The sequence below is a fragment of the Benincasa hispida genome, chromosome 2 (assembly GCF_027475165.1).
Source record: "Benincasa hispida cultivar pf3 chromosome 2, pf3_genome.v1.1, whole genome shotgun sequence".
Classification (NCBI taxonomy): Eukaryota; Viridiplantae; Streptophyta; class Magnoliopsida; order Cucurbitales; family Cucurbitaceae; genus Benincasa; species Benincasa hispida.
In genome coordinates this window covers 12,696,031-12,710,425 of record NC_143479.1, presented here as the reverse complement: position 1 = coordinate 12,710,425, position 14,395 = coordinate 12,696,031, and the positions used below count along the sequence as shown (strand labels likewise).

At 30.0% G+C, this 14,395-nt stretch overlaps 1 long non-coding RNA gene across 1 annotated transcript; it reads right to left on the bottom strand.

Moving 5' to 3' along the window:
- Window positions 1-10,575: 10,575 nt before the first annotated feature.
- On the bottom strand, window positions 10,576-13,646 carry LOC150037652 (uncharacterized). Its single transcript, XR_016527673.1, has 2 exons — window positions 13,139-13,646; window positions 10,576-10,873 (listed from the first exon to the last, which is right to left on the bottom strand). It is a non-coding gene; the product is annotated as an uncharacterized LOC150037652 (long non-coding RNA).
- Between the last annotated feature and the right edge of the window lie 749 nt (window positions 13,647-14,395).

The window sequence follows — 14,395 nt, the reverse complement described above, 5'->3', positions numbered from 1 at the left end:
AATTTATACTTAATTATTTAACCACCTCTTATTACCACCACATACCCTCCATGGTGAATTCCCATAAATTACCCTTTCTTTTCCTTTTTCTTTTTTTCTTTTTTTTTTTTTTTTTTTTCCAATTTTCTCCTAAAACATACGTCAAATTAACAATTTGAGGTTCCCCTTCATAAGTTTTCTTTTTAGAAATGTTTATTTGTATTATAAGTTACATTTTAAAAACAAAAATGATTTATTTTAATTTTTAAAAATTGACGTGATTTTTAAACAGTTCTAAAAACATAAATAATAAAACAAAGAAATAAATAAGTAAAAATAACGTTCATAAACTTAATTACAAAAATATATTAAAAAACAAATACTTAAAAACTTTATTAAAAAGGTTCATAGTTTTTATATTTTCATTTTTTAATAATTTAATCTATTTTTTTTGACGCATTAACAATTTAGTCATAAATATAGTTATATATTCTCTATATTAAATTTTGTAACAATCTTAAATATAGCTTAATTGTACTGAAAAAATAATGTAGCTTAATTGATAGTACCGTTTTTTTTTGGAAAAAAAAAGATAATTGATAGTACGGTTAATAGTTTGATTTCTACCTTGATACGCATATATCGACCATTGAGGGAAAAAAGAATGATATAATTTACTATTAATTACCGTGACATATTACATAATTATCATTACTTTTCCTTTAGAGATCGGTTACTACTCGGATCCATATATTATTAATCTTACATTAATACGTTATCTGGAGAACTTAAAAGAAACAAAAAAAACATGATTTTGGAATATTGTGTTTTTTTTTGTTTTTGGGAAAATTTTCGTGGTTAGGTGAGATCTACGGCTGTTCTTTTTCCTTTGGTTTCATTTTTGTTTGTATTTGGTATGAGAGCAATTATTAGTTATGTTATTACTAAGTTTTAGCTGTTTTATTCGAGGGAAGTTTGGATCATGGGGAGAAAGATGGAAAATGAATATGAAAATGGACAAGTGATAAACAAATCATTGTTTGATATAGATTTTGAAGACATGTTATGATATGAAAATAGTTATTCTCATCGTTTTTCTAAAGAAGAATATTTGGACGCAACATGTTGAATTGTACCTATTTTTTTTTTTCCGTTTTTGTAGTTGACGAAGTCGTTTAACTATATTTTGTCATGTGACAAATTCTTCTTAAAACAAAAAATTAATTTTGAATTTTTTATACTATATAGTTTAATTAGATTGCCAAAAAATAATGATGCACCCAAGTACTACTTGAAAAAGCGTTAGGATGACTTAACACTCAAAATTTGGATGTTAAACAGAAAGCACTAACAAGTATTGTACATGACAGAATTCTAACAACAATAAAGATAAATGAACATGGGAGTTGGTAACCCAATTCGGTGATAAACCACCTACGTTTGGGGGGCTGTATGCCTAGGAAATATAATCCACTAATAATGATGAGTTAAGCAATTTACAACGTAGTATTTATATGTAATGCACTATTACTACTAGAGCTCAACTCACATATCACCTAGCTTCCGGTAAATGTGAATCTCCTTCTCAAATGTACTTAGGCTTCCCCTAAGCTTGCTACTAGTGATGAGACTCCTCTCACGGTGGTATATTCCCTTCAAGATAGTGAACTCCCTTCACAGTAAATCTTAAGATCCTTATGAGATAGAGAACTCCCTTATCCAAAGCTAAGTCTTAGGCTCCCCATATGACTGAGAATCTCTTATCTGGCAGCTGAGACTTAGGCTCCCCCTAAGCCGTGATAATCTTCAATGTATTGCGAACAACTGATGAACAACTTGTACAACAGAATAAAGTGAGTAATGAACAAGAACACAACGTAGAACAATTAGGCCGAAGTACAGAAACGTCTTGTTCTCAAAAACCAAATCGCGTTAATGAAAAACTCCATATCCGAAAGCATACCAAGACATCCCTTTTTATAGATGAATTCAGAAAATGAAACATCTCCCAAATAGGAGAAAATAAGTCACGTCGCAATGAAGGAAAATATCAGACTATATCAACCTGCTAGATATTTTCAAATTAGGAAAGTATTTCGTAGGAAAAATATTCTTTTGTCAAATCCTGATCTTAAGACTACATATGAGACATCTGCAGAAATCACCGAGTATCTTAGAAAAATATAAAGTCAATCAACAAACCTCCAAGACTACTCTTCTTCTTTTTTTTTTTCATGATTTTTTCTCTCTCTCCACTTTTTAAACATATTATTGCTATTTGATAGATTTATTTATTTATTTATTATTTTAACTGTTGATCTAAGTATAATTAAGAATATGTCATTAACGAATATCTCCTTTTAATAACTATTTGATCTTTAGTTTTTTATTTTTAAAAATTATATTTATTTTTTCATAATTTTCTAACCATGGGGTACATTTCTTTCCTAAGTGATTCTTAGCCAAAATCTACAAATTATTAAAAATTACTTTTAAGTTTTGAAAGCATAACTTGAATTTTGAAAACACCAATTTTTTTTTATTTATATAAGATACAGGTATATCTATTCAAAAGAACAAAAGGAACAACCTTAGGGTAAAGAGTTGACTTCATCCTTTCCCGTTAGAGCCAATAAAGGAGAGCCTTCCAATTGCTAATAATCATTCATTTTAAAAACATTCATGAAAATTCGAAACCAAAAAGAAGAAATCTATATGTGAGAGTAGCATTTACAGACTTAATTTAAAAAAAAAAAACTATAAACCAAATAAATTTTTGGTCCAACATAAAGAAATTTTCTACAATAACTTTTATCCAAAAAATAATAAAAATAAAAATCAGATCCTTTTTAACTTGTAAAAGTTGGCACTTGAATATAATTGAGACATGTTTATGAATAATTTTAAAGTAGTTACCTTTCAAAATCAATTTCGATGATGCATATAAAGTGAAATTAAATACTAAATCAATTTTGAGTGTGTTTAGAATGATTTTGAATATGACAAGAATAATTTTAACAATTTTAAAACCATTACGACACCTTGACATATAACTATAATTAAAAGATTTGAGTTTTGAAGCTTCAGAACCACATGCCATTGAACTCAAAAATAGAAAAAGAAAAAACTATTCACAACTAAAAACAATATTATCATTTTCACTCCTCTCAATCTATTTTTGTCTTTTCTGGTATCTTTCCCTCTTCATTTCCCTCTCCATATCTTATCACTCACTCCCTCTCCATTTAATTATATATTTTTTCAATTTGTCTTTATATGAAGTGTTTAGAATATATCCCCTCTTTGGTTCAAAAATTAAATAAAGGAGGAAAAAAATAAAAAGAACATTGCCCCTCTTTTTTTTTTAAGTGTTAAATAAAATTCCATGTGAGAAACGTTCTAACTTTAATATATTCTTTTTATATCCTTAATACAAAAAAAAATGTGAAATTTGGAATTAAAATTTTCAACCTAACTTCAAAAAGAAAAGAAAAGAAAAAAAAAAAGAATAACTTTAAGAGAGTAAATAATAGATGTCTTAGGCCGACCCCTAAACTATATATACTTTTGATATGAAAAGTGATTTTAAAATAGTTCGGTCAACTTTTATTTTCATTTTTCAAATTATTCTTTAACGTGTATTTTTTTGACTCAAAACCAATTTTAATAGTTTGAAAATAGAAAAATATTTTAAATGATAAAATTGTTGAAAAATATTTTTAAATATAGTAAAATGTTACCATCTATTAGTGATAGACAATCATAGACACTGAAAGATATCTATCTGTGTCTATCAGTGATAGATGATAATAGTCTAACAGAGTAGATACAAATAAATATTGATATTTTACTATATTTATAAATATCTTGATTCATTTTACTATATTTGAAAATAATCGTTTGAAAATTACATTTAAAAAGGTAAACATCAAGTTAGTTTTAAAATTATTAAAGACTTGTTTTGAAATGATTTTGAATATAAGGCTTTAATTTGACAAATTATTTTTTAGTTTATTTCAAGGAGAATATTAATTTTATTATTTATTCGTATGAGAAAACCGTAATAATAGAAAAATTCTTATAAATATAAATTTTTAAAAAATAAAAAAGTTTTAAAATGTTTTATTTTCTTTTAAATTTTTTTTTGCGATAAATATTTTTAAATATTTTTTTTATATTTAAAAAGTCCCAAACTAATAATAGGTTTTTTTTAAAAAAAAAAAGAAAAAGAAAATGAGTTTAACAACCAATGTAAATGAAATATTCGATGTAAGGATAAAATAATAATTCGATTCTCTATTTTTTTTAAGAAAATATATAATTGTGAGTGGTCTCAATTTTGTCATTTTGTGGAAATATGGCCTTTTTTTCCTTCTCGTATCCCTATTTCCTTACTCCCTTCCCATCCCTCTTGTCTTCTTTTATTTTGTCTTTTTGAAGTACTTAGAGGAGCACTGCTCGTAGGCTTCATTTCATGTGCACCTTTTTTTTTTTTTAATAATTTCTTTTTAATCATTTTTTAAAATTTGTTTTTATTCGATTAGTTGATTTTGATGGTCTAATTTAGTTTAAGTTTTGATGTTAGTTTTCTTATTTTATTTTTTATTTTTAAAAAAACATATTTGATTTTGATTATATATCTACTAAGTATAAAGCATACACTACAAGAAATTTGACATTTTGCGACTAAACATATTTATAGCTAAAAACAAAATTTCGTTGCAAAAAAAATTAATTACTAATTTAAATTGTTGCACGCTTTGGTCACTAAAGGCCAGTCAATCAATGTGTTTTGCGACTTTTTGGAAGAAAATGTCGCAACATGCGACGATACGAAGAAAAAATCGCATTATGCGACGTTTTATGCAACATGTGACGTTTACTAAAAGTTTAACCACTTTTTTCACAATAACAAAATATAAATATCCTTCCCTTCCCTCCTCCAACACACATACAAAATATCCAGAACTATGTCACTAATCACAATCAATTAATGAAATCAATACACACAAGTTAAAACTAATTTCACTAATATGAATATAAGTTGAACTAATGCAATTACTTTACTAAGAGAAGAACTTCCTCCAGTGATTCTTTCAAGAAATTCATTCATTTGACTGAATCTTCTTTTGTACTCTTGACATTGGCTTTCTAACGCTTCTTCTACAGTAGCTCTATTTCTTTCATTCTCTCGACGTTTAAATTCATGAACCTGAAAGTTTCAAGGTTAAATTTGAAATTTAAATTGATAAAATTAAAATTTTTTAGGTTAAAATTGATATAACGTGCTAAGTTTAAGGGATATATATATATATATATATATATATATATATATATATATATATATATATATATATCAACAATGTTAAGAATTAAAGACAAACAATAAACAATAAAAAGGTTTGTTTGTGATTTCAAAGAGATAAATTTGGACAATAAATTCATAGAAATTCCACCTCCATTGACTACATTGAAGAAATAAAGAAGAAATTAAAGGAGAACGGCAGATGGATACCAACATTTTTGACACATGCAATGGTGAACAACGGACGAACTCCCTAGTTTTAGATGAACGACGAACAGACGAAAAACCTCCCACTTTCAAACGAACAGCAGATGAACGATGAATGAGCTCTCAATTAACGTCCGATGAACGATGAATGATGAAAGACGAACGACAAATTTATTTTCTTTTAGACGAACGACCAAACAAAGGGGAAAAACTGAAATAAAAACCCTCGCTCTTGGGTGAAAGAAAAAGGGGAAAAGTAAAAATTCTTGTAACGAACGGATGATTTGTAGCATCACGTGATGATTAGAGATTTCGTTTCATGCCCTAAAGTGCAAAACCTCCCACCCATTAATTGGGTCTACGGCTAAAGCACAATTAGTTGTAAATCCCAATTGGTTAAAAAAACGTAAAAAGCCTTTTGTCGAATGTAAAAAGACTTGCAACGAATCATCCTTTCGTGGCATTATGCGATAATGGGGGCTTTTGTCGCATGCCCTAAAGCACCAAACCTCTTGCCCATTAATTAGGCTTGCGACTAATGCCCAATTAGTTGCAAAGACACTTGCGTCGAATGTATGTTTCGTCGCATCCGGTATCATCAGGCAGCACTATTCGTGTTAATCATCGCATTATTGCAACTTTTGTTCGTCTCGTTGCATGTTTAGAGACGAAAATAATATTTTGTCACTAATCATACGACGATTGTAGAGTAGTCGCTAGTAATTTATCGCTAAAGACCTAATTTCTTATAGTGATATTAGTTAATTTATTTTATTTTCAAAATTTTGATATGATTTTGATGACATATAAATTACATTTGATTTGATATATCAATAATATAATGCAAATATACTTCATATTTCATATGTCAGTTTACTAATACAAGATTTAGAGAGAAAGAAAAATATCGATGATATTATTCTTTTAAACATATGTTCATTAAATCTATCACAACAACTCAACAACCATATATCAATATGAGGGATCAAAGAAAAGAAGGAAAGAACTATCTCTTAAAAAAAGATCTAAAATACGATGCCAAAGCAGCTAGACTATGGGAAGCTTTGTTCTCATCTCTAGGGATATTACAAAAAATAGAAACATTAGCTAAAGAAGCAAGATAGAGCATCCCCTGATCAATGATATTTGATATACCAAATATGAAAGGATATACTTAAAGTATAACATTGGTGTTTCAATTTTATATTAGTATTAATTCAAAATGCATTTCAATTACAACACTACTGTATCAATAGTATATCATCATTAGTTTAAAATTCAATACAAAGTATTATATTGGTGAATAAGTAGTTTATAAGCACTCATTCAAAAATCATTTATCAGTAGTATATCAGTAGTCATTTGTTGGGTTACATGTCCTAAAACTCGCAGTTTGTAAACTTTAAACATATTTCTATTTACAATAAAAGTGTTATTGAGAGTAATTCAATAAAGTTGGTATTGAAAATTGCATTTATAGATTCATAAATCCAATAAACTAATGAACCTTGACTATAACATGAATACTTAAACTTTATATAGGCTCATAAAAGTGGATCAAGTTTTAATATATTACCAAAACGGTCTATAAGTATATAGATAGAGTTAGGTACCTTATCCTAGGGACACTATGGATGCAGCCCACTTTGTAAATTGATGCAAATGATGTGATCCCAAAGTCGTTCATGTAGAAACATGCAAGTGGAGGCATCCTATGAAAAAGATGTTTGCATGAGACCGGACCACAAACTAGTCACTTTTCTTTATAACGATCGTTTACTATTAAAACTGACTATTTCAATTCGATGACCTAAGGTAACTCGATCTTAATCTTGAGTTAACTATGAACTCTTGTTTATTCGAGATTATCCTTTAATTTGCATGGGTGAGAGTGACTCAACATTACCGTTCACTAAGCCTCCCTTTTTAGGGGTAAGACCAGATAGATAACTGGGGACATAGTCCTGCAAGATGAAATTTGCTCCTACCCGTTTTAGGGTTAACAAATAAGTTGTTTCCTTAAGTACTGACTCCTAGTCTTGAACAAAGGGACCCTGCCCTCTCTGTGGCCGAGAAGGACTCGGTTTATTGGTAAGACAATAAACCAATTGTTCATTAGAGGATTAGTGGAGGCTTAAGGAGCAAGATGCATTACAGGGGTAAACCGGTAATTTTGACCTAGCTATAAATACGAACAACTTGTGAAGGATCAACTTACTGATTATGGTTAAATTAAGTGGACAGAAATATACACACAGTGAGGAGAGTGCAAATACTGAGCTATAGTGGAGTGTCTCAGTAGTTAACGAATATTGATTAATTCGGTTTAAAGAGTTTAACCGATTAATCTTAAATAGCTGGAGCTCATGATCTATAGGTCCATTAGGTCCCTCTACGAGCTTATAAAAGAACTAAACCCTAGAATAGTATGTTGAGAGAATTTGAAATGTTCAAATTTGGTTTAAGATTTGGATTATTGTATTCGATATAATTAAACGTTTAATTAATTGATTTTGGAGAGTTTAAAATATTTAAGTTTGATTTAAATATTGATTACTGAATAGAGATTCATGTTTTGGATTAGGCATTTTATGAATTTAATATTTGATATTAAATTATTTAATAAATTAATTAAATTTATTTAAAATATTTTTAATTTTTAATTTTTTTCAAAATTCAATAATGAATTTCCCATTCAATTTCAATTTGTTTTTTGAAAATTAAAATTGAATTTAAAAAGAGAAATTTGTTTAGAAAAGGGGTGAAAGTGGATTTTCTTACTTTTCACACCTAATTCATCTTCCTAAATGGGAATTGTCAAGTTCTCCTTCACTCTTAATTTGCACGAGGTTGATAAATACTAGCTTAATCAATAGTATTTGAGAGCATGCAAGGGGAAAAAAAAAAAAAAAAACAAGGCTAAATAAATATTTCTGAATTTTTCCTCCATCTCTCCAAAACTCATCCCAAAACCTCACTCAATTTGGATCCCATAATCCAATCTAAAGCTTGGAAATAGTAAAGAAAACTCTTGTGGTGGTCTATTATAAAGATTGAAGGAGAAATTCGTGGAGATTTGGTGTGTAATCAAGAGGATTCTTCAAAGATAACTTCTATAAACCATATTTATGTTATTTTATAAACTAGCATGCAAATTCACTAAAATTAATATAATTAGAGTGTTAAGATCCTAATAGCTTTCGTGTAAAGATGTCCAGAAAACTTATGAGGTTGAGGCCCCGCGCGGGGCGGGAATCCCCAAATACACATAGAATAGAAGATGGAGCGGGGGATTTTCCTTTTTCGTTTGCAATTCAGGGCTAGAGATGAGGAATATTTTTTCCGACCCCGACCCCGTCCCCACCATATCCCAACTTTTATATATAAATTATAAATTTATAATATATATATATATTAATATCGTAGACATTGTTAGGATAATTATAGAGGTTTTAATTATTTTAGTTTATAAAAATTATGAGAATTTAGCATTTTAATTATATTTTTTTAAATCGACTATGTATTATTGTTTTTATTATCAAAATTGATAATATTTTATTTAAATGAAAGTTGTATTGGATATGTTTAAGGAATTTTTAAAAATATATATTTAATTGAAATAAAAAAATTGTTAGAAAAAAATGATGGCGGAAAAATTTTTCCCGCAGGGAACTCGATCCCTACGAAATCCTCGAGGGGAATCCCCGTCCTATTCCCCACGAAAAAATTCATGGGGATAGGGAATGGAATAGGGAGGCAGGGGCGGGGACGGGGAGGACTTCCCTGTCTTCGCCACGCCCCTGGACATCTCTATTTTCGTGTGTTGAATGTCAACTCCATCATCATTAAAAAAAAATTCAAGTATATCGTTGACGTGTATCAATACTATATCAACATTCACTTTATATTCATTTCAAGTATAACATTGATGTATCAATAATATCAATTACATTCATTCTAAATTAAATTTCAAGAATAACCTTCATATATTAGTAGTATATTGATGTCAATTTAAAATTCATTTTAAGTATCACATTGGTGTATCATTAGTATATCAACACTTCTTAAAAATACATTTGGTTCAATATATTAGTAGTAGATAACCATTGACTCAAAACTCAATTTCAAGTATAATGTTGGTGCACCAATAGTCTATCAACATATATTCTGAATGGTTACCAACAAGATGAACGATAATAAGTTGATGATTACGTATGAGAAGAATAAAATTCTCAAATAGAATTCATGAATAATAAAGAAAAATACATGAGTACTTGTTAACCGATTAAATTTGATATATTAATGTACAATTAGCCATTTACCCAACATAAAGAATATCAATTAACTAATATACCAAATATAAAGTATATTAATAACTAATATATCGAACATAATGTATATCAGATATACTACTAATATATATATTAGTAGCTCAAAGAGAGTGAAATTGGAATAATAAAAAATAAAAAATAAATCTTACTATAAAAATTATGATAATAGATGCCCATGGATGCTATTGCTTAGTATCCATTGACCATGTGTCATGCTCCCATTTCCTAAAGTGTTGTCCATGTATTTCAACATTACACATTATTAGTATCCATGTAATCACTTCTACTTGCTAAATTGCCTAGGGTTGTACATCAGTCAGTTGATGTCGGTTTTTAGAGGAAATCGACATCGAAAATCGACCAGTCCATTTGAATGTTTTTGGAACTGAATTGTAGGAATTCTGCTTTGAAAACCGATTGACGATCGGGCGGGTCGGTCAGTTGGTTTGGTCCCCCCCCCCCCCCCCCCCCCCCCCTCCTCCTCCTCTTCTATCCAAATTTTAATGACTTCATTTTGTTCAAAATTTGTTGAAATCTGATAAGCGTACTTGGTGTTGGTCATTTGATTAGGAACTTCAAATTTGGACCCAATCTTCCTTATTTTGTTAGATGTGGACCACAACTGTACATCTAATCTAAGGTTGCCAAGTGCCATTGGAAGTTATTTTAAAATCAGTGTTTTAAATAAAAGCATTGGAAAAGAATCATACATATTACATATTACATAAATACAAAATAAGTCATAGACTCGTATAAATACATATTAAGTCATGTTCTCAATTTTTTTTCTCATACATATTGCATGAGTCAAAGTCTGAAAGACATAACATCTAGCCAACAAACAAGATAGGAAATACATATTACATACTACATATTAGATATTACATAACATAAGTCCAAAAGAACATAAGAAATACACACCATGGCACCACATAACATAAGTCCAAATGAAAAAAGAAAATACATAACAAGCCAAATTAAAATTCAATCTAAGAAGCCAAATTCGAAAAGTCTTCAATGTATTTTTCCTCATCCATGATCATTTTGAATCCTACAAAATTAGCAAATGTACAAAAGTAATAATAATAAGTCAATATCGTTTATGATTTCTCAATTCTTATCTTAATAATTGTTAAAAAAAAAAAAAAAAAAAAGTAAAACCAATACAATACCTTCTCCAACCGCTGAGCCTACCTCAAATTATTTGTAAAGATAAATATCTATCGATTTAGAACTAAGCCAATTTTGAGTACATATAAGAGCCTCGACCGTTCTAGGAGCCAATGAAGAACGTGATGAATCAACTATACATCCTTCAGTACTAAAAGCGGACTCAAATGCTATCATCGATATTGGGATTGCCAATATATCTTTACTTAGTGCATGAAGAATCTTAAATCGATGACTATTATGCTTCCACCAATTAAGTATGTCAAAGGCTGGATCATTCTTAACAAGTGCTTCAAGCAAATACACATCAAGTTCATTCGCCTTATCAAAATGGGTTGCGTCATCACTTGAGAATCTTGAAGTAAATCCATACTTTTTTTCTACACCTATTGTTTGAATCGGAACCCTATCCCTAGCCATATTAGCAAATGCACTATCATTCCCATTCCCACAAAAAGAAGACGAACTGTATGCATTGAATAACCTTCTCAAAATATCCTCCACTTTATTTGTCATATTTTTAGCTTCAGTTGGCTCTGACAACTTGTTGAAACAATATGATAAATACCTTAACTTATATTGCAGATCTAACAAAACAACAACATACAATAACAAATTAGTCTTCTCATTAGTTCCCCAATATTTATCAAACTTAGCCTCCATACTCTTAGCCACATTCACAATAATTGGATTTTCATTATCCATGGAATTTTTTTATATGCAATTATGAATGGAGCTAATTTGGTGGGAAATCACATTGGAAGTACTATACAAAAAGCCTGAAATTTTTAAAGTGACATTGTAAAACACTTCCAAAAACCTAACCAACATCCGAGCATTCTCCCAATCATCTTTGGTAGGTTGGCATTCACTCGAAAAAGTGGGTTCTTCATCCTCCAATCTATCAAATGCTTTTTCAAACTTAGTAGCTGCATCAAGCATCATATACGTAGAATTCCATCTAGTGCTAATGTCAAGGTACACTTAACTCTTACAAGCAATCTTTTCAATTTCAATACTTCTTAAATTTCATAACTTGTGTAGGAGAAGACCTCATAAATCTAACGACATTGCGAATTCTACGAATGCACTCATAATGCTCCTTAAATGCATCACGAACAATAAGATTTAGTATATGGGCACAACATCTAATGTGCAAAAATTCACCTTTCAATAACAACTCACTACTAAATCTCTTAACAAGATAAGCCAAATTGTATCATTTGTATCATTTGAGCTTGCATTGTCAACAATTAAAGTCATAACTTTATCAATACCCCAATTCTTTAAATTCTTTTCAATGGTCCTACCTATGGTTTCACCTCTATGATTTTCAATGGTAGTAAAACTAATAATCCTCTTATGTAAATTCCACTTAGAATCAATGAAATAGGTAGTTAACACCATATAATTCATGTTTTGTCCAGAAGTCCAACAATCGGTAGTGAGAGGAACCCTATATTTTTGTGTCTTAAACATGTCCTTCAACCATTTTTTCTCAATAATATAAATCTTAAGCACATCCCTAGCCATGGTTACTCGTGATGGAATAAGAAACTTCGATTCATATAAAGCAATCGATTTGTTTATGAATCTTCGAAAACCAATGCCCTCCACAAACCTAAAAGGTAATTCATCTAAAATCACCATCTCAGCAAGGGCTCTCTAACAACTCTCCAAATTAAAGGACTCACAAACAAGTTTCGAATCAAACTTACCAATAACTTCTTTGAGTTTGAATACCAATTGGGCTTGTCCTGGTTCTTTCTTTCTCTGATATGGATATTTCTTACAACTTGATAAATGGTTTTTCAAGGTTCCAGTCTCATTTCGTTTAGAATGACAACATAATTTATTTACATTTAGCGTAAGGGTCATCAGGATCACAATCATTAATTTTCTCAAAATAGTCCTAGACAATAGAGGTTTTAGTATTCTTACGCTTCTTTATTGGACTATTTGTTGTTACTTTGATTGTGATTGGAATCTCTGTTAGATCCTGATCTTGAACTGTTGCTAAATTTTCTAATGTATCCATATCTATCTTATAAAACAAACATTTTCAGATTTTGTTAGAAAAATACAACATTAAAACTAAAACAATAAGCTCCAAAATAGAGACTAGAGAGAATGAAATGAAACATACTTTTCAGAAGAATCCAACTTAAAGTTTCAAATGAACACTGTTGGTGGTCGCAGAACACTGGAAGCACACTGTTAAAAATAGGTCGGACAATCGACATTGGACAGTGGAATCACGAACGCCGAAAGCAAGCAAAAACGAACTCTCCAACTTCGGAGATACGAACGTCGGAACTGGAAGCATGAATGCCGGACCAAAACTAGAAGCACGAAGTAGTGAAACACGACGTCAGAACTGGAAGCACGAACGTCGGACCGGAAGTAGTGAGGCACGAATGCCGGAACTGGAAGCATGAACGTCGAACCAGAAGTAGTGAGGCACGAATGCCGGAACTGGAAGCACGAACGGTAGACTATAACTAAAAGCACGAAGTAGTGAAACATGACGATGAAACTGGAAGACGAACACCAGAACTGAAAGCACGAATGTAAGAAGCAGTTGCACGAACTTCAAGGGTGGTGGCTGTCAGCTGGTCATGAAACACTAAAATGAAGAAATTAGAATGGAGATTGAAGGAGAAGAAATGAAAATTTAGGGTTTGTTTTCCTTTTATATGTGAGTGGAAAAATTAAGGGTTTTTTTGAGGGTGGGGTGGGGTGGGGAGGGGGCTGCGAAAAGGGGATGAGTTGCTTTTAATAATAATGATAATAAAGAATAATTTAAAGTTATATGTCGGTCGATCGATCAACTTTTTTAGATTTTATGAAATCGACCGATCGATCGATGAAAAATTACTTCAAGAAATCGACAACCGACCGACTATTTTAAAATTCCGACGGACTGCACTCAAAACGGTCGATTTCGGTCGGTTGGATCGATTTTCGGTGACTTTGTGTATACCCCTAAAATTGCCTATAAATAGTGACACTTGGTAGATTTTGGAAGACACACATTGGGCAAATTCCATGAAAATCGGAGAAAATGGAGAATTTAGAGAAATTTTTTAATTTTATAATTTGCTAATTTATTTTATTTTATTTTATTTATATATTATGTTTAATTTATTTTAATATTTATTTATTTTATTATATTATTATATTATATTTATTTTAATATTATATTTTATTGATATTCATGTTCCCGTTGTGCTCTTTATAAGATGTTATGAGAACGAACTTCTATCGTTTTCCTCACTAAAAGAAAAAAAATTAATAGTAAAAAAGACTTGGTTGAGAATGTAAATATCCATGAAGAAATCCTTGACATGACTATTGAGGAAGGTGAAATACCTAAAGATAATAATGAGATTTCACTAAACTA